At 33.0% G+C, this 27,767-nt stretch overlaps 1 long non-coding RNA gene across 1 annotated transcript; it reads left to right on the top strand.

Annotated features, from left to right (window-relative positions):
- The first annotated feature begins 40 nt into the window (after nucleotides 1-40).
- On the top strand, nucleotides 41-26,472 carry LOC127709990 (uncharacterized). The gene is made up of 4 exons (XR_007985888.1): nucleotides 41-121; nucleotides 8,628-8,772; nucleotides 24,364-24,530; nucleotides 26,339-26,472. It is a non-coding gene; the product is annotated as an uncharacterized LOC127709990 (long non-coding RNA).
- Nucleotides 26,473-27,767: the final 1,295 nt, after the last annotated feature.

Raw genomic sequence — 27,767 nt, 5'->3', positions numbered from 1 at the left:
AAATTATTTTTTCCGAATAAATAATTGAAATAGTATAATACTTCAAACAACAATATTTTTCCTCCAGAAATGAACCTTGCTATACAACTGGGTGTTTTGATACATTGTGTGTCTTTTTCTGGTAAGTTCCGCTGTTTATTAAAGTTGCAATAGGTGTTAGCTGCAGTTAAGTAAAAGATAATTATCATAAACATACAACAAGACCACAACACACTACACAGAAAACTAAAGTTTAACCGAACTAACCCCAGTAAAACCGGGGGTGATCTCAGTTGCTCCGAATAAGCCAGATGTTCCTTTATGACTAATGACACCTGACTTCTTCACATGTTATTTCGGTTAAGAGACGATGATCATTTATATCAGGTGATAATGTATCATATATAGTAAATTGTGGAATGTATTGTCAGGGCCGGATCCAGAAATTTTTTAGGTGGTATAACCAAAACGAACTAACAAAATATTTCAATTCATTTTGTGTAAGGTCATTGAGGTAGTAACAAAACAAATGCTAACAAATGGTTTACAAAATTGATTCCAGTTAATTTTTTTCTAACCGCCTTGGTGGTCTTTTAGTAGTGTGCTCCTCTCGGGTGTGGGAGGTCATGGACTTAAACCACGACGGGGTCAAACAAAAGACTTGAAAATACGTATTTGCTGTTTCACCACTAAGCATGCTGCATTTAGTAATGAGGAAAAGGACTGGTCGGCTCGGAATAATGTATATATAAATAAGAAGATGTGGTATGAGTGCCAATGAGACAACTCTCCATCCAAGTAACAATGTATAAAAAGTTAACAATTATAGGTCAAAGTACGGCCTTCAACACGGAGCCTTGGCTCACACCGAACAGCAAGCTATAAAGTGCCCCAAAATGACTAGTGTAAAACAATTCAAACAGGAAAACCAACGGTCTAATCTATATAAAAAACGAGAAACGAGAAACACCTACGAACCACACCAACAAACGACAACTACTGAACAACAGGCTCCTGACTTAGGACAGGTGCATAAAAAAGACATGTCGTTTTGTGGACTGTAACAGGTTCCTTGTGAACTAGCACATTTAGAATGCGGCTCAGCGTGTCGGTCTATATAGTATTCAAAGCAGGGTTTATATGCGTATCAACTTATTATTAATCTCGTCCTGAATGCATTTATTTTACCACTGGAGGTCAAACACTTATCCGTCATCATCGTCATTAATTTTTTTTTATGTCTGGGAGTAAACAAGTTAAATATCATATCAAGGTCTATCACAATGCATGTGCATCAGTGCTAATTCATTTAGTCATTTCTCGTCTATTGTTGCACGTAAATCAGTTTCAGGAACATGAGCTCACTCTCTGAAAGCTCACATTCGCAACTGATTACTATAGTGCACACAGTACTGAGAATGACAAAGATGTTTGGGTGGTCAAATAAGTTGCATTTCGTACAGCTTTTAGTTGTTGACTTTTGTAATTTGTCTTGAAATACAACCACATTTTTCTTCGGAAGAAATTGTCTCTTCATTTTCACACTTAAACATAAAAAGAACCGAATAAGCAATTAACGGTCAGTGATAAAAAGTTTATGTCAAGGTACATGTTTTTTTGCCTTAAGGTAAATCAATTGTATTGGAAATAGAAAGACAAGTATATTATTAGTGAAGGAATAACTGGTAAATTAATTGAGATTTAAATGGTATTCTATATGGTGCACCATTTTTGCCAACCTCAGGGGTGTTACGTGCACCAAGTGACACCGCTGGATCCGGTTCTGCTTTTCTAACCATAACAACTACAGTTACTGATTCAGAAATTATAATAGGTCCCAGTACAATTGTACCCAATGATTTGCAGAGGTAGTGAGGATAAACAATCCACGCCCTACAAAAATTAAATAAGCAATAAATACAATATGCATAATATAAAAACACCCTGTCACATTCACATGTGAAACAAGAGGTAAACATATACAAAATACAATCACATACAATCATAAAAAGAAATAAAACAACTCTAAAATGGAATATATTGATAACTACTTTACTTTATAATACTTTAATTAACTTTGAAACGAATAAAGATACATTTTTTAGTATCTTCATATTACACAATGATAGTAATCCTTTCATTTTTGCTGCGCTGGGATATTTAACATAGTACTGAGGAATGTGTTGATTTCTGATATTTTTTACTAAGATGGAATTGCATTCGAATAAGTAATGATATTCATTACCAATAGCATTCGAACACATATTACATACCGTCTCTTCTTTAAGAATATTGTACCATCTACCCAGCTCTATTGGAATTTTCACATTACAGCATCTTAATTTAGAAATATATTCACATTCGATTGGTGATAATTGTACAAGAAATTTTTCTAGACCAAACATTGTTTAAACAGACCGTAAAATTCACCTCTGGAAGAATTGTCAATTTGACTATACCATTTGTGAATGTATGCATCTATAAGATTTTGTTTCGGAACGTTTTTCAATTGATTTATATCTACTGGCAATTACTGAGTCCAAAGTCCAGAATTGTCTAAAATTGATTTAAGATAGTCAAGCCACTTGAACGTATAATCATCTTTTAAGTTGAACATTATTTGATACAGGATATTGCTTAGTTTGTTTTCATTGGCGAGAGGTTTATTCAAATAAACACACCATTCTAACTTTTATCATGGTATCTATTGGTGTACGACCAAGTTCTCCATATGTCATAAAATTTGGTGTCGAGGAACTAATTTTTAACACATTTCGGCAAAATTGTAGTTGAATTTTTTCCAGCATGTAATTGTTTCCGAATCCCCATATTTCACTCGGATTTCAAATGTTTGGCTTTGAGCGTTCCTGATGAAGGTAAATCCAGAAAAGCGCTTCGGACGCATGAAATTATTAAACGTGTTGTTTTCAATTTTTCACTCCCATATGTCAGAATGGGAAGTATAAATACATCAAACAGTTGTAATTGCTAGTCGACAGGTATTGAGAGGTTACGTATCTTTGTATAAAGGCTAAATAATGCTTTCTGTGCTTTTTCGCTTAGACGTTTTGTTGCTGTAGCAAATGAACCATTGTAATTGAAAATTAGTCCTAGATATGAATAAGAATCTTGAACTTCAATAGACTGGTTAAATAGTTGAAACTTTGGTAATTTTTGTGATTTCCGTTTGCAGAACACAACAACCTTTGTCTTCGATAAATTAACGTTAAACTTCCACACAGTATCTTTGAAAAACATTTAAGGCTTGTTGCATCGATTCGGCCGTTTCAGATATAATTATAGTGTCATCGGCATACAAAAAAACGAACAGTTTTACAATGTATATAGATATGCAAATAATTGCGGCAAATATTTTCCATAACCTGCAAGTTCTGAACATCATTTTCAGCAAAGAATGATTCAAGATCGTTGAGATAAACAGCAAATAAAAAGGGGGATAAATTTTCTCCCTGTCTCACTCTAATGTTACAGATAAAAGCAGCTGAAACTTCGTTCCCATTCCTAATGCACGATTTAACATCACTATACATGTTATATATTACCTTAAAAATTTTCCCGGAGATATTCGTCTTTTGTAACTTTATCCATAAAGATGTATGAGAGATTGTGTCAAAGGCTCTCGAAAAGTCAACAAAAGTGCAAAAGAGTTTTTTTTTCCAAGCGCTTGATAAATTGATATTAATGAATGTAATACAAAGATATTATCCAATGTGCTACAACCTTTTCTAAATCCTGTTTGAGCTTCGGAAATCAGATTGTTCTCAATTGAAAGTTCCCCAAGCCGTTTATTTAAGATCGATGTGAAAGTTTTCCCTAGACACAACACTAAAGTAATTGGTCTATACGACTTGGGATCATATATATTGCCTTTATTTTTGAAGATAAGCTGAATAATTCCCATTGTCCATGAATCTGGGACCTTCCCAGTATTTAAAACAATGTTGAATAGCTTGTGATAGATGGTTAACATTTCCTTAACCGTATGTTAAATATGTTCATTTACAATGCCATCATATCCGGAAGCCTTATTAAGTTTTTGGACGACATTCAAAATGTCTTCTTCTGTGATTGGAGAATTTAAAATTCTGTCAATGCTCTCTGGTGGTACCTTTGTTAAGTCTATCTCTGAGTTGTCTTCAATTAGATCATCTTGGGTTAGACGTTTAAAATGTTCATATAAATCTTCAGTTTGAACAGCATCAGTTTTATTTGATTTGTTAGTATTTATACTATTCAGTTTTTTCAAAAGCCGTTTTGGATCAGATTTGGCAAGTTTTCTTAGATCTTTTGCGTTATTCATTTGGAAGTCAATATAACTCCGATTTAGTTCTTTTTTATCAGATTTACTTGCTTCTTTCAGAGCCTTTTTATTTTCTTCCCTTTTTAAGTTCCCGTATCTTTGTTTAGCCTGATGAAATAAATTTCTTTTTCCTTTGTATCCTCTTTTACACCATGGTTTGTCATTGTGCTTTGTATATTTCTGGTTTTTACATTTTGTTCCAAACACTGAGATTGAAGAGCTGTTAAATATGTCACAAATTTTATTCATTGACGCATCAATATCAGTTTGTTGTATATCATTTCGATCGATTAATTGATCCAAAATATTTCTTCAGTCTTTTTTTCTTTAACAAATTTGGCAAATTTATCCTGCTTATTATTGTTCCGTTTAATAACTTGTCTTTCAACGGTTTTCACATGGTAGATATTAGTATATGGTTTTGATTCAAGTGTAAACTTTAGTTTACAGTGGACATCTGATAGGATAGGATTAAATTCTTCTCCTTCGAAATTCTTTGTCATTTGATAAAGATCAGAAGTATTAGATAATCAACGACACTAACGTCATTACAAGTAATTTTTCCTACGGTTTTGTCATTACCTGTTCTTGAATTTGCAATATATGTATTCATTTTTTTACACAATTCTAGGAGTCGATGACCATACGTATTTGGTCTACATGTACATTTGCTATATCTTCGCAAGGAAATATTGTTTAAGAACTCATTGTAATCGGAAAAGTAATTCAACGTGTGTGTTTCATCAGTATTGAGAATTTCAAGTAAATGTTGATCTGGGATAACATAATCCGGTAATGTAGATGTCTTAGCATTAAAATCCCCTATTAAGACGCTTTTTAAATTGGGTTCAGACAAATGAAGAAATTCGTTTTCAATTCTAGTAAAAGCATCCGCCGATGAGTATTCAGATCCTTAGAAGCCACAACAAAGCTTTTCATGACAAAGGCAAATACACCTCCTTACAACAAAAATTAAGAAACTCCGGTATCACGCAAAATTCTAATTGGCTGTATATTAGAATTATCACTTTGAAGTTATACATTTTCCTCTGAAAAAAAAAGATTAATAATCCTCCATTACATAATCAGACTTTGATATTGTACCCTCAACAATGTTTTCAACAGGTAAGGACATTTTAGCGTTCTAAATTGAACAACCTCAAGTAGTAGTAAATCTATTTTCATAGATACCAACAATCTGATCCATTCATGAAATAATATGATTTCAGTACATTTTATGAAAATTCGTGTTGGTTTTTCTACTGAAATTTAACTCTATGTGTAAGAGCATTACCATCAGGTATAGTTACTGCCTGGAACAAATCATACACTGTATGCCCATTTAAAGTCTTCAAGACAATGAGCTGTTAAATTTTGTCAAATTTATTGCTTATTTCTAATTTATCAAAAGTAGTCCATTCTTCAAACAAAATTTCTTCTCACTCGCAAATTGAACATATTTGGTTATATTTTTTCCTTAAATTTCAAAATTGTTGATTATCAAAACAAGTTCGTAGGCCTTCAAGACTGTCTTTTAACCGTTTCATAGTCTCCGCTCTGTTCAACACAGTGCAATAGATATCACCGGCTTTTCAATCAAAACACTCGCAATAATATGCATTTGGTCACTTTAAATTTTGATGAATTTTCTCAAAATGCTAAAATTATTTTTCATAGTCTTGTTGAAACAAACTGAATATATTTACTAGAATAAAATTTGTTTTTTGCTGAAAAAGTCATCTGTGGCATTGTACTCCCCTTTTCTATAGCTTTTAATTCCTGTAATCTAATTTCGTTTTGATTCTGTATTCTCTAACCAGAAGTTCTCTCTTCTTTTTCTTTTTTTAGTGAAATAATTTTTTTTTCTTTTTCTTTTTCCATGTAAATATTTTCTTTTTGTAACCGAAATGTTTTTCTCATTCTATCTGCAATTAAAATTCTTCATTTTTTTTTGCAGTTTAAGTTCTTTACTTTTTTTGTTTGTAATTGTAATTCAAGCTCTACCCAACAGCAGTTTCTTCTAAAGTTATTAAAACAGTTTCAGGGAAATTTTCTTTGCCTACTAAACAATGCCCAAACAGTATATTATATTTTTTATGGTAGATCTAACTGGCAATTCAAAGTGAATCCCTAATTTCAGTAAATCATCTTTTTCAATGTCACTAATGACTCCTTAAATGGATTTTCGAAGAACGTTTGTATTTCAAAAGACATTTTGACTACAGTTATAAAATTTAGAATATCAAATTTTTCAGAATGAGTAGAATTCTTAATTTATTCTCAATAAAATTGTTTCCTTTTCTGAGTACCTCCAACAATTAACTGTTACGATCTCTTTGTAGGTGATAAAAGATGCAAAAGGAACGCATACAGCTACGAAAATAACTGCGAGATACTTTAAGATATTTTATAAAAACAATAACAAAAACTATTTACATAGAAGGAGGTATGATAAGGCTCTTAAATTATAAAATCATAAAGTATTAAAAATCTACCAAATAACATCCTTCAGATGTCCTTAAGACATTGGTATGTCAAACATCAGTATTTATATTTTTGAACCTTATCTTACGTTTTGCTTTACAGCTTCAAACATCTTACATTTTGCAATTCAGATATTTACAACAGTTTTACCCAAAACGATATTTTGGCGAAACAAAATGCATTTTAGAAAGATGCGAATGTATGAAAAAATATATTTTAGGGTAAAACTGTCGCTCATATATATTTTAACCAAAAGGTATGCCTGAAATGTCAATTTTTGGACAAATACTTTAATTCAACAAGCTTATGACGTCATATTGACATTCCTAATGACCTGTCTGCACTTTTTATTCAAATTATATCAACCTGTTCCTTCATCAATACAATTAACAACATTTTTAATGGTTTGAATAGTTTGCTTTTTTTTGTGCAATTTCACCTTCTCTTTTATAATTACTGTCCTGAATGTCCTTAAAATGCCCGCATATATAAATCCCTAGAAATGTGTTATTTCTGATATATCAAGCAGTCTTATGATTCCAACGGTGCAGTTTATTAAGTTTCCGAAGGTTTCCACTATAGTTAATTATCAACGTTTGAAAATGTCTGCAAGATGATAAATCTAATATTGAAGTTGATGTAAATTGTTCACAGTGATAGGCTTTAATCCCGATCTTGAATTATTAAGATCTTTTTCACCGATTCCATTAACTTTTAATAATGAACTTGGTTAAATTAATATCAGTAGACACACTCCTACTAAAGGTCATGTAGACAGCGCTTTGAAGACTATAATAAACTATAATAAAAACGATTCTAATCATTTTGGTATGACATAGGAACTATCCGAACTAATTTTTATATCATTGAAAGTTTTTGAAATGTACCTCTTTGCAGTAGGTCAACGACGACGTAATCAATTGGGTACTTTCAAAATATCTCTCAACCAAACTAAAGGATATCTATGAAATTATACAATGTAAATTCTACAGTAAATAAGTTATCACGGAGGTCAGTTTAACCCTTTCCTTCTCATGCTTCAAATACTGGCTCAATTTTATCTCTAAACAAACGCTTACGCCTCAACGAAAAAATCAGTATTCACCCACAGTCAGTAAGTTTTACTTACTCTAAAAACTTTATTGAGTTTAGAAAACAGGATTATTAAATACATGTACTGAGTTAAGATTTTATGGGCTGATTATTTGAACATGTGGTTCTGTAATATCAAAACAACAGCAACGTCTGTCTCTTTTATACTGTTACATTCCTCAATTAAGGGATTGTCGAGGACTGCTTAACACATAAATGCCTACAAATTAAATGATTTCAAATTCGATTTCTTGAACAAGAGTTAATTACATACTTCTCATGTGATTAATAACATATCACCACTTAATTCGCTATTCGAGGTCTCAACATCCGCGTTGTACAGAATTATAATTTGTAAACATTTTGATGCCTCAAGACGAGTGTAGACAAATACCACTACGTTTTGTTCATGTTGTATTGAATCATTACTTTAATGTGAGTTATTGACATTTTACATAACTATATATCGCCGCGATATAGCCTTTTTGTGGTGATGCGGTGTAAAGCAATCACCAAACTATAGACACCCGATTCGTATGATAATACATGACGCCCAAGACGTATTTCTGGAACCTGATATATCACCTCATGATTTAATAAGGGCCCATATTTTCCATTCATTTTTTTTGTTTGTTTTATTAAGCATTTGTTTGATTCCCATTGTGAGTTGGGTTTTTATCAACTGAGTTGTCATCAAAGTTGCTTTATAATTGAAACTTGAACAATCTTAACAACGTCATTTCATTTTCAGTTTCTGCAACTCAAGTGCATTTATCTGGAAATGGTTTTGGAACAATACTAGTCCAGAAAAATGGTCAGTCTGGAACAATATCTTCTGACAATTTTACTTTGCAAGATGCAAAAGTTGTATGCAGAATGGCGGGCTATAGTACTAGGTAAGCATTTTACTGCCGGCAAAGTTTTGAATTGCTTGTATAAAAAGTATTGAAGGCGATTCCTTTGTTGTCAGGAGAATCACAAAAAATGGTACATAATTTTGAAGACACAGTAAAATATGATTGTGACAGTAAGAAAGATTAAAGAGCTTTCTTCGAGTTGAAATATTTCAATTTCCATTTACGATTTTATAACAGACGCTTTGTTTGTAAAACACGAAAAAATCAAGAGATCTATCTCACCCAGCCTCTTAAGGATTTTCTGTCATTTAAGCCTGTGCAACATCTGTTAAAACAAATACGTATTGGCCATTTTGTTCATTATCCATGTGTTGGTTCTATAATTTGAAATTTTTATAATACCTTCATCACATCTACAGCTGCACACTGTAGTGCAGGACTATTTGGAATGAAAGCTATTGCAGTGTCTGGAACAATTTATTTTACAGCCACTTCTTTGAAGTTCCTGATAAAATTGGCCCAAAGTTCTTCCAGCTTTATATGGCTAATAAGAGCTACCCTAGATGGTGGAATGACATAATATTAAAATTGGTTTTGTGCAAACAAGTCCACACATGCTTCATTTATTTAATAACTGCTGTTTGATCGGTCATACTTACCCCAAGTCCATGGCCATTTGATCATTTGTCACACTATCGACTGGAAGACTGAGATGCTGGAAAACAATTAGCTCCGAATGCGGGATTTTCTCGCTGAATTGAAGACCCATTGGTGGCCTTCGGCTGTTTTCTGCTCTTTGGTTGGGTTGTTGTCTCTTTGACCCATTCCCCATTTCCATTCTCAATTTTATATTTGAACACATTTCAGGCCTACCATGCTGACTTGTTTTTGCCTTCACCTGCAAAAGCAGATAAAGGTGTCACTACCAGTAAATGCATGGATAAAGGGATGCATCCTAGATTTTAAATCTGGCGATCTTGTTACATCATGAACTGGAATCCATCGAAAGTCCTTACCTTTGTCAAGAGCAATCCATAGCATGTCTACATTTAGCTTTGTGAATAGAGATACACATATGACAACGACATCAGTATCAATGCTTATTTAGTAGTTTTCCTGTTGCCATCTATTGGTGCATGTTTGACGTGCAGAAATATGTATGTCAGCCTTCATGGGATTACATAATGGAATATGGTCAACATAGATTGTTTTATTGCTGAGAACATTCTCCTCAAAGGTGACGATTGTGATGTCTGTCTTGACTGTAATAATAATTTGTTTGCAAAAAACCCAACAGTCCCGTTTTGTTTTCATCACCTCGAAGAAAAGTATTCGATGACCTTGAAAGTTTACCGTGCACTGTTACTGTTCTTCTTGGGCCTGTTCCGCGTGTCTTTCTTGTTTCACATCTCAAACTGTTGCCGTTATACATATCAAAGATGACATCTATTCGCGAAAAGCGTTGCGCGAAAGATTTGATATGAGATAGAAAACATCATTATTATGATCATCAAAAGTTCTAGATTGTCCTGGGGGTTTTGAATTTACCACTGATACACGTCTATTATCAGTGAGTCTAAAATTTGTTCTCTTTCTAGCATATCTATAGGTTGAAATTTTAAAAGTAGAGGCCATGCAATTTCCCATAGAACTTCGTGTACGGCTAAAACTGTACATATTTTCAACTTTTATGTTTTAAATTTCTAACACTTTAAACTAATACTAAAATTCTGTTCTAACCCTCCTTTTACTTTAAGAACTCAATTTAACCGCTATCTAACTGTGTTTATACTGATGAAATTTTAAAAAGTTGTCTTTCCTTGACATGAAGCATGGAGATCTTATTTGGGAGGCAGTAAGTAAACAAATCAAAATAATATGATTATCAAGTATCTCCACAAGAGAGGCGTGATTTGTGAATCAACGTTATTTACAAAGTGCAGCATATGCTAACATGTATTCAAATAGAAAAATCTGGAAAAACTCTTTTTATCACAACAATACTTATTTTTTTAGAATCGTAGGCTAAAAAAAGCAATACATACTCTAACTTTGCTTTTACAGTACAATAAATACCCCGAAACTGTGTTTAAATTTTCAAAGAGTTTGAAAAAAAACTTTAATTTAATTCAGCCTTACTTATGTGCATATTTTCTGACACGAAATTCCTAGAACCTGAATGAAACTACTTATAACAAATTGAAAGCATTTCGGAATGCTATAAATATAAAATTTAATAGTTAATCATTCCAACATTCAAAATTATATGAAATGTCTAATCCTGCAACTGTCACCAGAGCACATCTAAAGTGCGATGGTCTTCGCCTGAGTGAGATTGAACTTTCGCTTATGTGCGATGTTTTATATGAGGGTCTGGATAGGGGGTCCATAATTTCTGTATTCTTAAAATCTTTAGAAAGAAGGCTTATTCTGTAAAATTTTCATGAATTTGATTTTACTATCAAAATCTTTTGTAGTTATATTATTTCTTTATTGTGTATATCGTTCATGTCTTTAATTAGTATTGCATCACCTAATTCATTTATTTTCCACAGTTATTTGTTTTATTGTTGCATCCCATTACTCTCGCTCTATTCTTTATTATATTTTTGCTAATTTTTTCTATTCATCATATTATTTGGCCATTATTTTCTATTCTGTAAACTCAATCCAGACCCTCTTATATGGATGTGCAATTATTATGAGAAGTTGATTTTGTATAAGTTAGTGTATACATTTTCATTTTAGTATTGTCGGCTTTTCGGTATCGATGATATGTTTGTGTATGGTTGAATAAAGGAATCGATAACAGAATTATCATTCTGCAATAAACCTCTTCACCTTACAAATGAGGATTATGTGATAATCGAATACTGTGTATGAATATCCTCTATTAGTACACCGCTAATATCATAGTTCCATCTATACCTTTAGTGAAATCTCTTGAAACGCTGTTTTGAACATTTGAAATGCAAGAATATATTTCATAATATGTATGACCTTAGTTACAGTTTCATACTAAATGAGGGATCGTCCTATCTAATTGTGTTGCATACTCTAGACGATTTAATTAAAAATCTGAAATGCTGCTTTTAACAAACATATTGACATTTGAGCACGAAAAACATACAAAATATACTTGATGCAGTTCATCGCGATTCAGCGTAACCACCAGTTCACTTCGATGTAGGTAACAACAAGATAGCGTCACAATGCCACCATTCCACTTCAGCGTGACCAAGCGTCAAACCGTTCTACAAATTAACTAGAAATGTTCCAAAAAATATTTTTTGTAAAAATTCTATTTATGAATTGACCAGTTTGATAATATATATTCATTTAAAGTGTTATAGAAATAATTGTTCAAATCTGTTTTTGCACGACAGACCTTTATAATGATAAAATCACAGCCTATACAGTTTAAATTATCTGTTTATGACCAGGCCAGGGGCTAGGGATTTTTCTATATTTATTGCCCCTTAGGCCTTAAATTTGCTTAATAATTCTACTATTTTTGTGAACACGAGAAACGAAGTATTTGTAGGAGATTACATACTATAATAAGTTTTATAGATGTTATTATGTATCTGTAGCTATATGTTAACAAAACAAAATATCTATGGATATTAAGTATCTCCCAAAAGAAGCCTAGTTTGTGAATCAACAATTCTAACAAAATGCAACCCATATACTATCTTCTTTTATTGGCATCAGCTGAGATTTTCCCATAATTAAGGGAACCATTTTGTTCAAATGAGGGAGGAAAGTTCTGGTTTTCAAGTTTGAAGAAAATACACTGTTTACTTTGGCATGAAATTAACAACATATGTTGCAAAAGAGAGACGAAAGATACCTACGGAACATTCAAACTCATAAGTCGAAAATAAACTGACAAAACCAAGGCTAAAAAGGAAAAAGGCAAACAGACAAAAAGCAGTACACAAAACTCAACATAGAAACTAAAGACTAAGCAACAAGAACCCAATCATAATTTGGCATCACTGGTATCAGATTTTTTTCAAACGACAAAATAGAGCATACTTGTTTTTTTTCTTTACATGTTCATAAAAACCTCATTTCTCTCGATTATTCAAGAGAGCCATAAATTTTCCTGGTCTGCAATTTTTGTAATCTCTTCGACGACTTAGGAATCAATAAAATCGTTTCTATCTAATGCATATAAGTCAGTTGATTCTTTTCAAATAACAATATCACTTCCCTTCACTCACGAAATACTTTGAGGTCGGGAATTTTTACAGTATCTTCTTTTTAATCTAGTTTCATTACAATGGACAGAGGAACAATTGTTTTAATCTAGATTGGTATAACGCAGAGATAGGCAAGCTTGAAAACTATCCCACTTATACTGCCCCTTTGTAATTCAACTTTATGTGTGTAACATTTTTTAAGCAAATACGATATGGTCGTTTAGATCCTGTTCATCTTGTTTTTGAGGTCTTTCTTTATTGTATATTGTAGTCAGGGATTCTGCGTGACATTTCACTTCTTGCACAACATCCCCTGCACTCAATTTTGCTAAAAGGTTTTTATCTTGCAATGTTTGTACACACTGATGCTTTGAAAGGTCATGATTTCCTTCATTTCTCAACGAGATGATTTGCTTTTCGCAAACATTTTAAATATTCTATGTCTTTGTCTGTATCGTATAGTGGTTATATCGGACACAAACTAGGGTTAAATAAAAAAAATCGTTTGCTTGCAATGATAGTTGTGTTGGAACTCTGAAGTAGGTAACGTCACAACAGTGGTGACGTCGTAGAGCGGTTGCGCGAACATACTAGTAGATGCAATCCGGAAAATTCTAGGGGCGCACAAATGAATTGAGTTACAATAAATGTATAATGAAAATAAATTCAGAAAGTTTAACTTTAAATAACTGTCTCTGATAAATATAAAACTTCACTTTGAATTACTGTCTCTGATAAATAGAAAACTTTAAATATCTAATCTGTCTTTCATAACGCACACGAATAAAATAAAAATGATTTCTCAGTCTATAATGAAGCATGATTTTACACATTAAACACAGTTAAGTCCCCCGTAAAATTCTACAAAAAAGTTCAAAGTAATCACATCCGATTGTATCGTTTGGTATCGTTTGGTCCATATTTTTATCTTTTCTTTTGCTTCGGTCTTTGCTCGTCTTGCGGTAATTTTTCATCACACGGCCCTGTGTCTTTATTAGATGTCAGTTCTATAGGATATAATAGTTGCGGTTCCTTCTTCAGTCCTTTATTTATATTTTCATTTTCTCCACTAAGCAATCGCTTTGTTCACTAGTAGAGGTGGGTGATCTTCTTTCTGGGGTAAAGTAGCGAAATATCTGTTGTCATCGTAACTCATTCATGTCTTCTGATATAAATCTTGAAATTCTTTGTTTCCCGTAGTCTTCTCGTCAATTTGTTCAATGCCAAGTGATTCTACCTTCCAAACCTTCTCCTGGTCGCATTTTTCTACCTTTTGTTTTATTGCATTGCATTCATCATATATGTTTGCGGGTTTTTGCAGTTTGGTGTACAGTGAAGTGGTCCTGATAGTAAATAACCAATTTTAGATTTCACCGCAGTAGGTCCCTCACCTCTGATTGTATCGTTTTCTATAATTGACCAACAGTAGTCGGGTCCTACGGGTATTGAGTCTTGAAAATTTTTGTTCGTAGTAACCTGATGAGCGAGCTATATTCCTGATCAATACGGTAATTTTGTTGCTTCATGGACGCAAGTTTTAAGCAGTTCAGCAATTTCCGGTACAAAGTAAAATGACAAGATAAATTCAAAACGGAAAGTTCCTTATCAAATGGCAAAATCAAAAGCCCAAACACATCAAACGAATGGAAAACAACTGTCATATTCAATCAATACTTTGATCGGTAATTATACTTCCTCTATAAGCTAATACATAATAGCAGTTTTCAAGTGTTAAATTTTTGTACTTTTGCACTGTCCCAAAATCCGGATAGATTTATACCTTCTGTACCTGTTATTGATAACAATAATTTAGCGGATAGGTCTTCTATGATAAACGACCCCTGTCTGCCTTCGTAAAAAAAAAATGTTGGCATCGAAACATTGTCGTCCCGAACTTACAGCATTAAACGCGTTTTTTTTAGAAAGAAAAAAAAAACAGTTGTGGTTGTCTGTGAATGTAAAATTGTGTCCGACCCCTTCGCGTTGTGTTGTATGATACTTACAGTTACTTGGTCCTGGTTATATATGTGTGTATTCTCTTTGCAAAAACTCGTGTACATGTGATGACGCTTGTGATATTTTTTGCATGTTTTGTTTGACTTACAACCAACCGAGTTATACCGAATCGTGTGGTTGGTACCAGTAAACGCAATTTTTAGTATTAAAGCTTTGGTGATCCTTATCCAGGTGTCTGTGACTTGATTGTCGGTTTCGTGGTTTCGTGTTTGTCAAAAATGCTGCAGTAGCTGAGGAATTTTCAAGATTGTCTATTGAGTAACCGGCTCCAAGGATATTTAATTCGTTAAATGTACCTTTTTTAAGTCGGTCAAGTGTATGTTAGTAGATCCAAATTCTCTGGCAAGGTTTTTTGGTATTTCTTTGGAATCGTTTGTTCAATATAATTGGTACTTACAGCGCTCCGTATGAATGATCAGTTTGTCCTAGTGATTCTAATCCTCTTATGTATATTGCAATGTTATCATAAAAATGTCGGAGACTGAAAATTGTGTATCTAGGCGACGGAATATCTAGTAATGCCTTTGCGTAATTTTATGTTCCTGGTCATATCTTTCTTGTAAAAGGGAAATTGCCTTTTCATAGTTTGCATTAGTAAGCGCTGTAGCGCCGATCGGAATTTTTATGAACTTCTGTTCAATGAAAACAGAAATCTTTTAAAGTAAATGACTGTTTTATCTAATTATATCAATATTCGAGTTTCAATGTTGTGTAAAATAATAAATAATGCAATGTATGTGCAAAATATACCTGAATACAACAAAATCTTTAGACTGTAATATTATGAACTGTAAAACGTCAGATTTCAAACTGAAAAATTGTCTTTTTGGCATCTTGAGCGAAAAATAATTACAAGATTTCATAGTCCCTATTTCCGGTCAACACGTAAACGGACAACGAAGACGTTTAAGGACAAATTAACGACTCTTGTATAAAAGAAAAAACATAATAAATATTTGGGAAGGTAATTAATTGCATGTTAATAGTTATCAAAGGTACCCGGCTTATAATTTAATACGCCAGACGCGCGTTACGTCTACATAAGAATCATCAGTGACGCTCAGATCAAAAAAGATATAAAGCCAAACAGGTACAAAGTTGAAGAGCATTGAGGAACCAAAATTCAAAAAGGTTGTGCCAAATACGGCTAAGGTAATATATGCCTGGGATAAGAAAATCCTTAGTATTTCGAAAAATACATACTTTTGTAAACGGGGAATTTATAAAAATGACCATATAATTGTTATTCATGTCAACACCGAAGTGCTGACTACTGGGCTGGTGATACCATCGGGGACGAAACGTCCACCAGCAGTGGAATCGAACCAGTGGTGTAAATAGTTATCAAAGGTACTAGGATTATAATTTAATACGCCAGACGCGCGTTTCGTCTACATAAGACTCATCAGTGACGCTCAGATCAAAATAGATATAAAGCCAAAGAGGTACAAAGTTGAAGAGCATTGAGAACCCAAAATTCCAAAAGGTTGTGCCAAATACGGCTAAGGTAATCTATGCCTGGGATAAAAAAATCCTTAGTATTTCGAAAAATTCATACTTATGTAAACGGGAAATTTATAAAAATGACCATATAATTGTTATTCATGTCAACATCGAAGTGCTGACTACTGGGCTGGTGATACCCTCAGGGACGAAACGTCCACCAGCAGTGGCATCGACCCAGTGGTGTAAATAGTTATCAAAGGTACCAGGCTTATAATTTAATACGCCAGACGCGTATAATAACGTGAATTTCTACGGAAAACATCTAGGCCGACACGATGACAATGGGACATGAATGTCATATTCGCGGGAAATATATTGCGGGAATTAAAAAAATAAATTTGAACGGAATAACTGTTCATTATGCGAATATTCTATTCTAACTTTCCTCAACATTGCCTCCCGTCAAATAAAGAGTTCCGTCCGCAGATTAATATTTTTAAAAAATCGGTATGCACAAATAAATTATCAAATTACATATAATACACAAAAGCACCTTTTTAACATAAGTTCAATGACATATTAATGTTCTTGATATTCATACTAATGATTACTTGTTCCTCAATTAATTGTTCATATAATTGTAATGTTTAAGTCTAATAAAATTTTTGAATTGAATTTTTCTTTTGATTGGAACAGTCAGATTGCTTCGCATCTTCTTAAATGTTACATCATTGTATATATCTTGATAACCTCTTTCCTGTTGATCCAAATGTTTAGGTTTGTTTGTTTGATTTTGTAGTCACTGTTTTGTCTTTTCCTGGTGTTCTATAGAATGTCAAAATCTTTCACATTCAAAATTGTGCTTTCTGTTGATCTCTTCTATTTCCTTTTGATGTTTTTCTTCTAGATTCTTTGTCTCCCATAGCTTCTTTGAGCATCTTCTGTTCTTTTAAACGTGACATCCTTTCTAGTCAAATGACTTAATGGAACAGCTATCTAGCTGAAACCTTTTATAAATTGTCTGTAGTAGTTACAAAGGGCCAGGAACTTTTGTTCTTCTTTTAGCGACGTAGGGACTTTCCAGTTCTTCACACTCTCAACAAGCTTGGGATCTGGTTTGATACCATCTTTTTTCACAATATCTCCAAGATACAGTATTTCGCTCTTCACTAGGTCACATTTTGATTGTTTCAATTTCAAACAAGCTTTGATGAGTCGTTGGAACACCTCGTCTAATCTGGCTAAATGTTCATCAAGCTTGTGTTGAATGCAGCTTCAGATTCATCCTGGTCTCAGTACCAATATCGTAGAGTGGTTGTATCAAACACAAATTAAGGCTAAGTAAGAAAGACGTCTGAATGCAATGATACTTGTATTGGAACTCTGAAATAGATAACGTCACAACAGCGATGACGTTGTATACATTAAGAGCAGTTGCGCGAACATCTCATTCTAGTAGATGCAACAGCCTGATAACACAATAGGAGTCTCCTTGGTGAATTTTGAATCACCCACCTAGGTCAAAGGTAGATTACCCAGTAGAGCCTCGTCTTTATCTTGCTCTCTTAAATTGTTTTTAAACGCCAACCTACAACCTACAAGATCTGTGATACTGGATACCATCGTCATTGAACTGATGTTTTTTAATTATATAGTCACTGTGTATCATCGCCACCGGAAATTGGGTACTAACGAAGCGGAGAGAAATGGAAAAAAAAGGTAAGAATTCATTCAATTTAAAGCATTTCTACTGATTTGACGAGGGTACCGCTTAAGAAATGATTTTCTGATATATAATTCTTTAAATTATTAGGCCGATAAGTACAAGATTAAGACAAGATTTTGTGTTATACTCAAGAACTTGCAACTTAGTACCTGAAAATTTTGATGTCGATCGTGCTCTGTCGCCCCATTGGCCAGATATTCAACTGTTTTTCATTATTTTTCTAGACACTTTTTTAGAATTTTTATAGTTTGGCATCATATTTACTGAAATTTGTTGTCAAAATGAACGTTTTTAAAGAATATAGACCATAAAAAATAAAATCTAGGGTACGGCAACTTGCTCATGTTGACAAATTTACTGTATGGCAACTTGTTTTCAACTGTATGGCAACTTGCTAATTTCAAAATATTTATTTGCCGTCTTTTTAAAGAAAATAAAGTATTAGGTTCAAATATCTAATTATGCATTTGATAAAAATACAATTCGCTTGACACCATTTAAGATGTATACACAATATAAGGCTTGAACACAGTCCTATTACATCTTTTACATACCTGATGTATACAATATGAATACGGAATATACAAAAGCTGGCAAATGTTGTAACTTTCGGAAAGGAATGTCACTGTTTTACTGACCTGTTGTTCTGCCCTGACGTAGCGTTAAATGTTACCCATGTCCGTCCGACCCGTCTCTCCCGTCCGTCCAGAAAGTCCCAATAATTGGTTTCCGTTCTCTAACTTTAGTATGCCTTAACCAAATGTTTTAAAACTTACACGAAATGCTTATCACCACAAAACACAGATCAAGTTATAAATTGGGTAGCGTCACTGTTACCGTTCTTGAGTTATGCCCTTTTATAAATGAAAAAAAGCTAAAGCTGTCGTTTCTGTTCTCAAACTTTAGATTGCCTCAACCAAATGTTTTTACCATACAACATTAGTCAGCCTTTGCATATAAGTGATGAACATTTCGGGGATGGGTTGTGGGTGGAGGGAAGGAAGGAGGTAATGGCAGGAGAATTTTTCCGCATTGAATATTTAGAACCATTAAGTGAATGAATTCTCTTTCAACTTTCAGATAAAATGAAATATAAATGAATTATCATTCTCTGCAAAAAAAAAATGTTGTATTGCTACACCACGGCACCATGTTAAGGGAGGTTTGAGTGCTCACAAACATGTTTAAGCCCGCCTCAATATATATTTGTCTGTCCCTGGTCAGGAACATGTAATATAGCGGCTGTCGTAAGTTGCTGCCTGACATATTTGTTTATGATTTTGTCATAAATCAGGCAATTTTGATACGGTATGGGTTTTGTTTATTGTGAAGTGTATAGTAACCAATAGTTGGTCAAATCTATTTCATTTGGACTTTGTTTGAAAGTCCTTTCAGTGAAAACCATTCCACGTCTCCTTTTTTCAATTAATGTTATTGTCTTATTTGTAAAAGGCAGATACAGCCAATATATTAGAATAAAGAACATTAATTTTCTAAAAAAAAAACTATATAGTAAGAAATGAACAAGCTCGGTGGCTAACACTGTTTAAATTTAAAAAAAATATTAACCTTAGATTAATCATTTTTGGAAAGAATGAAAGAAGAATCCGATACAAGGGATACAAATCCGGCTATGGCTACGGCATAAACTATTTATATAAACTTTCTACTTGAGAATAAAGATGACCTTGTATGAAGTTTTTTTGGTTGTCATCTTAGTATTATATACTTATTAATACAATTCACAAAAGCTAGCATCTTCGACTTGTAAGTTTAAAGAATTATAATGAAATAACATCTAATAAGGACAGTTTGAAATATTTTTGAATCCTGATGGTGCATACTCATAAATTCTTTTGGAAAAATCCATGTAAATTTAAATGTTGATTTGATAGCATTCATTTATTTATTTGCCCTCGTAAACAGTTTTGTTAAAATACCGAAATCGGTAAATTCTTATCGTGAACGAATAAGTCGGGTACACCTTTTTACATTCAGGCGTGCTTAAGTTGCACTTTTTTCTTCTTATTAAGAAAAATGATTATAATTTTAGCATCTATCTAAAGATTAGATTATTTACACACACACAAAAATAGGGCTTACTGTTGATTTTGAAACTCTATGAATTCACATTTATATTCAACCAAACAGATAGGCCGAGATCCATACCTTTATAAGTTTCAAAACAGAAAAGGTGTGTTTGAAAACAAATAATCACGTACTGCTATACCTTTTAAGGCAAATGCAAGTCTTACTTGTATTTATTATATAATTTTAATTGGCACAATATCACATTAAAATTTACTGAGAAATATTATACATAGTAATCATGAAAATGTACTACTGTAACAATGAAAATTCGGACGAATACACTCCTTTTCACTACCCCTCCATCTACTCATTTAAGTTTAGGCCAAACAGCCTTAGCAACAGTCTTTTATTATTTTTTCCCTGTAAATAAAAAGATTGATTGAATTTACTTAAACTAAAAAAAAAAAAAAAACAATCTTATTTTCAATAAGAAACAAGAAAATTAATTCGAAACACAATTCATGATTTATTTCTCCTAATTTTCAATGAAAACAAAGTATTTTCTTCACTTTTCTTTTAACAAATTATTCATTTCAGAAATTTAAAAAATAAACAATAAACAATGTTGAAGACCGTACCTTGACCTATAATGGTTTACTTTTATAAATTGTGACTTGGATGGATAGTTGTCTCATTGGCACTCATACCACATCTTCCTATATCTATTTAACCCAGCACATTCTTTATGTGTCTGTCCGAAGCCACGAGCCTGTAGTTTGGTGGTTGTCGTTGGTTCATCTCTATCATATTTGTTATTTTTCGTTAATTGTTTTGTTATGAGTTAGGCCGTTAGTTTTCTTGTTGAATCCTTCCACAATTTTCATCTCGGGGCTTTTTATAGCCGACTGTAAGGTACGATTTTTCGTTGTTGAAGGCCAAACGATAGCATATAATTGCTTACATACACTTTATTTGACCCTGGTGGATAGTTATCTTATTTGCAATCATACAACATCTCCACGGTTTATATTTAAAAAAAAGAACAGCGCCAACAAAAGATGAATGGTCGTTTTTTTTTATTGAACTTACAAAATTTCACCCTGATAACAAATAAGACAACAGTCGTTAGTATTATAACGATATATGAATGTATTTAGGATAATATGGTTGAAAAAAACCTTTTTGTCTTTAAAAACAAAAAGTCAAATAGAGGTACGCAACGACGACTTCTGAACGAAATTAACGGCATATATTTTATAATATTTGATAAGTAGTTTATTTTGTATATTTGTAAGCCGGTAAAGCTTTGATACAGCCAAAATTTCGTCACTTGATATTATCTAAACAGTGATTAATTTCATCTTTAAATTACAATATATTGAAAGACGCCGTACAGACAAAAGTTGTTATTTTGCAATTCGCCGTACAACGTCCTGCAATTCGCCGTACAATAAACAAACAATGTTTTGGTCCATATTCTTTAAAAACTTCTTTATGACAACAGATTTCAGTCAATATGTTGTCACACTATCATAATCTAAAAACGTGTCTGGAAAAATAATGAAAAACAGTTGAATATCTTGCCAATGGGGCGACAGAGGACAATCGACCTCGAAATTTTCAGGTACTAAGTGGCAAGCTTTGGAGTATAGCACAAAATCTTGTCTTAATTTTGTACTTATCGGCCTAATAATTTAAAGAATTATATATCAGAAAATCATTTCTTAAGCGGCACCCTCGTCAAATCAGTAGAAATGCTTTAAATTGAATGAATTCTTACCTTGTTTACTTTTTTTTCCATTTCTCTCCGCTTCGTTAGTACCCAATTTCCGGTGGCGATGATACACAGTGATAGTCTTCAATTCTATCCTAATTACGATACGTGCGGCCATTTGAAAGACGTATATATACACTCCGGCAATTGCAATACATCACAATAATCGTATGAGGGGTTGATTGATATGTATTTAATAGTCTCCGTGTAACAAAAAAGCAAGGCTAACACTGATCCTAATAGCAAATATCGAGTAATACAACACAAATTGCACCACGGACGCCCTTCGTCATAGTGGATTTTGCTGTTGGAATGAAAATATTCCAGTGACCATATTTTTTTATAAAATTAAGTCAACTTTTGGCATCCTATGGGTTTATATTGATAGAACAAGACGAATATATTGGCGAAAAAGCCGTCCTTTTTTGTTGCAGCCATCTTTAAAATGTTTGAAATCACAGTAGCCAACGGTTGTTTAAAATTTCGTTATATATGAAGTTTCCATGTTTAAAATCATGCTTGTATCTTTAAGTGAAAAAGTTTGTGATTATTTTACGTTAGCCGCTGCACTGTTTATGACACAAAGATTGCTCGATACAAAATGATAAACAGATTTAAAAAAAAAATCTTAATTTGATTGAAAAGGATATCATAATTATGTAAAATTAATTATTTCTTTTTTTCTCAGTGGTAAACTTTTTTGAGCTGATTTTAACAATTATAAATACATTTTTTTCAAAGTGGTAAATTCCTTTTTGTTGATTTAATACCATTTGATAATAAGTTAAGTTTCAATCTGCAAATTAAGGTGACAGTAGTTTACCGATGTTAAATCTCGTAAATCGATTAGAAAGAGACAAGTCAAACTGAATGTATCGGATGCACTTCAAAAAAAAAAAAAGCGAGACAGGATGCGTTGACAGGGTAAGCGTCTTCTGCTATGCATGCGTCACCCACCATGAGAATTCGCCTAAAGTTACTCTCAGGAAATGGGCACAATCAGTAAAACATATATGTATTTTTTGAAAATTCAATTCGTTCACTAATTATTAAATATTATTCATAAAAAAGTATAATCAGGTGCAACTTTGGACTCTATATAGTGGGTCTATAACCATCAGGTTATAATGTCTTGTCATAAATGCATATTGACAGTTGAAAATATAAGGGGGGTCATAAGTTCAGGTTTTCACGTATTATTCTAAGAAATGGTACGAACTGCCTAAAAAAACCTCTGTGTTTAAGGAAGGAGGTCCGTGGTTCCCTTGATGCACCAATATGCACATTACACGATTTAGAGTTGGAAGTGAGTCATGAAACGGAAGTTTCATTGTTTAGCCTTACTCGAGCGATTGCATGCTTATGTAATTTGAGAACTTTTTACCGACAAACAACCTAGACTATCTATCCGATCAATGCCATTCTACCATTATCACCACCATGATATGCTCCTATTTGATTTCATATTCAAGTTTGAATTTCAGCTACCATCAACTTGGTTATGGTACTTTATAAATCACGATTCAATAATCTAAACTTAGTTTTATGCAACTATGTAACAACTCATGCAGTTCTCGTATGACTTTATTTGGCAAAACTTTGGTGTCATCATTACTCTTGAACTTCATACTTTATTTTGCCTTTTTAATACTTTTTTTGATTCGAGCGTCACTGATGAGTCTTTTGTAGACGAAACGCGTGTCTGACGTACAAAATAATTAGTCTATTTACAACCACTGGTCGATGCCACTGCTGGTGGAGTTTTTCTCCCCGAGGATATCACCAGTCAAATAGTCAGCATTTTTTAACTGTTTACAAAACCTTGATGTTTTCGAAATACCAAGAGTTTTCTACCCCAGGAATAGATTACCATAGCTGTATTTGGCAAAACCTTTTGGAATTTTGGACCCTCAATGCTCTTCAACTTCGTACTTCATTTGGCCTTTTAAACTTTTTTGATTGGAGCGTCGCTGGTGAGTCTTTTGTAGACGAAAAACGCGTCTGGCGTTCACAATTTCAATCCTGGTATTTTTAAGAGTTTATGAACGTATGTCTGCACAACTATGGTCCACAGTAATACCATAAAAAAGTATTGACTTTACAGACACCTTTAATAGTTTGAACACATGAACCTCTTAATATTTATTAAATACTGTGGATTCATTTATTTTCGTGGGTACCAATTTTCGTGGATTAAGGAAAACTTACATGTTCGTGGATATCTAATTTCGTGGTTTTTGACAATGTTTGCATACAAGCCTATAGTAAATTTGCCATTCGTTGAGCATTTAATTTCGTGGTTAACCTATAACCACGAAATCCACGAAAATTGGTATCCAACGAATAATAATGAATCCACAGTAACATAAAAGTCTTCAGCTTTCCAATGTAGTGCTAAATCAGAACGGAACTATTTTTCATTCTTTTAGCAATATAGCCCTTCCAGTAAACAAATACGTTTTTGGTCCCAGAAAGAGTCAAATATACATCGATAAATTGCAGTGTACAGGTCACGAAAAATCGATTGATGATTGTAAATACAGCACCGTTCGAGGTTTTGCAAATCACAACGGAGCAGGAGTTATTTGTGATGATAGTATGTATTCTATATAGGAATATTTATATTCATTGTATTTACACCATAGGCATTTCCAACATCATGTGATAATATTAATTAATTCATTCTATTAAAAGTTTATTGTTACGCATCGGTGACATGAATGAACATAACACAAAATTGCATTTCCTGGTTACCAGTATTATATCAGACGTGTTTATCTCATGCACAATTATCTAAAGTGTTGTTGACACACTCGCACATGATATATATAGTACAACAATAAGGCAATTTATTGTTGTCTTCATTAATGTCACCCATGCTTAACAATAATAAACTATCGAAAAAAAAAAAATAACAAAAACAAAGAGAAGAGCAATACTATATAACGATAAAATAATAATAAAAAAACCTAAACAAATATTTTGAGGTATCTTCTAAACTGACATGTATTGAGGCAACAATAGTTTACCAATTTTCCTATCACGTAAATCAATAAAGAAGAGACAAATCAGGGAACCTAACAAAAACTAAGCGAATGGCATAAACTCCAAAAGGAGCGAGATTGGGTTTGTCGACAGGATAAGATTCTTCTGCTATACAAGCATCAGCCGTAATTCGAATCCACACTCAGTCAAAGTGTCATAATCCGGAATAGGACACAATTGGCAAAATTATAGATCAGACGACACAAACATCTCGCTATATCATCAGTAAACTGTTTTACGGTTTTAATTTTAACGAATTAGATAACGATATTGCTGGATACATGATACAAAATTGTTGTTTTTCATTGTTGTTATTTCAAAGAATACTTAGAAAAGATTACAGCAATGACCAAAAATATTAGACAGTAAACGTAACACACAAAATAAACAGCAAAAATTTCCGAAAACATTGTCATATTATTAAAAATATAACAACCAGGAGCAAAACATGATCAAGATAACATGACTTGCTTCTGTGATGACATGAATTGTCATTGATATGGTCAAAATTATAAAGTAACTGTTTACAAAACTAAATTTTAGAAAATACTGAGGATTTTTACTCCAGGAATGATTACTTTAGCTGTAGTTAGTAAAACCTTTTGGAAATTTAAGGTCCTCAATGCTTTTCAACTTCTTACTTCATTTGGCCTTTTTAACTTCATTCTTTCGAGCGTCACTGATAAGTCTTTTGTAGACGAAACTGGTGTTTAGCATACAAAATTTTAATCCTGGTATCTATTTATTTACAAGCATAAGGTCGATGCCACTGCTGTTGGAGTTGACATTCCCGGAGGTTTCATCAGGCTACTCTCGAAGTCCATCTGCTGCGGGATCGTCCCTGTGCTAGTAAATGAGAATAGTTCTTTGTAATTTTGAGCCTCATAAGCTGTCCCGGTTTTACGTGTCCCCTGTTATGTTTGGCTTTGTGCGTTACTGATGAAGGTAAATCCAGAAAAGCGCTTCGAACGCATGTAATTATTAAACGTGTTGTTTTCAATATTTTACACAGTCGCCTCAGTACTCTGCATGATTTAGGGTGTTTTGCCTAGGCTCATTCTTAATCTTTAAATCTATGACTCAAAACATTAGCTGTATTTGACGTAAAAACATTATCAAATATAACCTACGTAATATAGGTTATTCAAGAAACCCAAATAGTGTAAATAATTCGAAACAAAGAAATATTTTGAAAGTTTGAATTTTAAAGTTTTTGATGGTAAAACCTTTACTTTCGAAATTCAAACTTTTTTTATTAACTAAATCGTTGCATATTTTTAAAACGTTGTTTATATCGGCGCATTAGTGTTGACATATAATATTAACATTGTTTGGATATTGATTTGACTATTTCTACAGGAGGTATACAGATTCGACTGTCTTACTATTATCATGGTCGTTTAGAAATTTTGATAAATAGACGATGGAGAACAGTTTGTGCTGATAAGTTTGATGTAAATGCTGCCATGGTAGTTTGTAGACAGCTTGGATTTCTATCGTGAGTTCACTTTTTTAACCAATGATTTCTCTAACAATATCTATTTGTAAAAATTTGATTTTGTTGTTTCGAGATACCAAGTTTTGTAAATACAAGTGTCAAATTGTTTGCGACGCTAGCTATATTTTGGTTTACTGTGATAAATAGATATGCACTTTTAGGATGTTTGTTCCAAGAAAATTCAGTTTTGCCTGATGAATTTACTTGTTATCATTTCCATTGTATAAACTGCAAAGTTGTCTTCTGGTTAGCTCTTCAATGGGAGTATACTTGTTTTGACTGGAAATCTTTTTAATGAATCCTTTAATGATAATCTGATGCATCCAAAGAAATGGGATTTTTTTTCATTCCATGTAAATAAAGGATACCTCAGGCTGGATCATGAGCTTCGTATTTATTGATTTCTATAAAACAAAACAAAACATACCTACTATATCATTTCCCATTCCTACATCGAAACCTATTGCGTTAAGACTTTTAACCACAAGATTGAATAAGAAACACATACCCTCAGTGATGTCAAATCTAAACCTCAAGATTGTTATTGTGCAAATTCCCCATATAAAGTCACGCTAGTCATCTTTATAGCTGGAGACCTGGCATAAACAACAAACTACTGAGAGAGTTGTTAGGCAATATCGAATTCTCTAAACCAATAAACTGGAAAAGCTTCTGGTTACTGTTTGATGAAGCTAAGGACCTTGTCAGAAAATGGGTAAAGCGCTAGCCATCAGAACCAAACCTTTTCTGAATTGATCAAACTTTTTGTCGTGTATTCAGAAGCGCATTCAAAATCAACAAAGTGGAATTAGCCCATGAGTATCTTGCAATTTCAAGACCTCTTATTCCTATGAATCGGACACGATATTCGCCAAAACAAATTATGCTACTATTAGGCATCATTGTGACTTTAAGATTTAAAAAAAAAATAACCATGAGGGCGCTTTTCCTTTTCCTTGGTTTAAAACAAGTATGTGTAGAGTTTTTGTATATGGAATAAGTACAACATATTCCTTCTTTACTATTGTTGGTTATAAATAGTGTGCCGAACCCCCTTTTTTGTTACTTTTCTATGTATTTTAGGCCTAACCAAAACCATTTTAAATGATATTTAGTGTACCGACAAAAAAGTCAAATTTAATTGGAATGAACCCTTTGGGACATTTTGCTGTTCGGGCTTTGTGACCGAATTTTTATACTTCCTAATTAACAAAAGAACACACTTAGGAAGTAATTGTTATGCGGGTTTAGTAACGTACTAAGAGCCCAAAACATTCTACATGTATATTA

Source organism: Mytilus californianus, unplaced genomic scaffold, assembly GCF_021869535.1.
Source record: "Mytilus californianus isolate M0D057914Y unplaced genomic scaffold, xbMytCali1.0.p SCAF_7, whole genome shotgun sequence".
Classification (NCBI taxonomy): domain Eukaryota; kingdom Metazoa; phylum Mollusca; class Bivalvia; order Mytilida; family Mytilidae; genus Mytilus; species Mytilus californianus.
The sequence above is the reverse complement of the archived record's forward strand: the minus strand, read 5'-3'. Positions and strand labels throughout refer to the sequence as shown.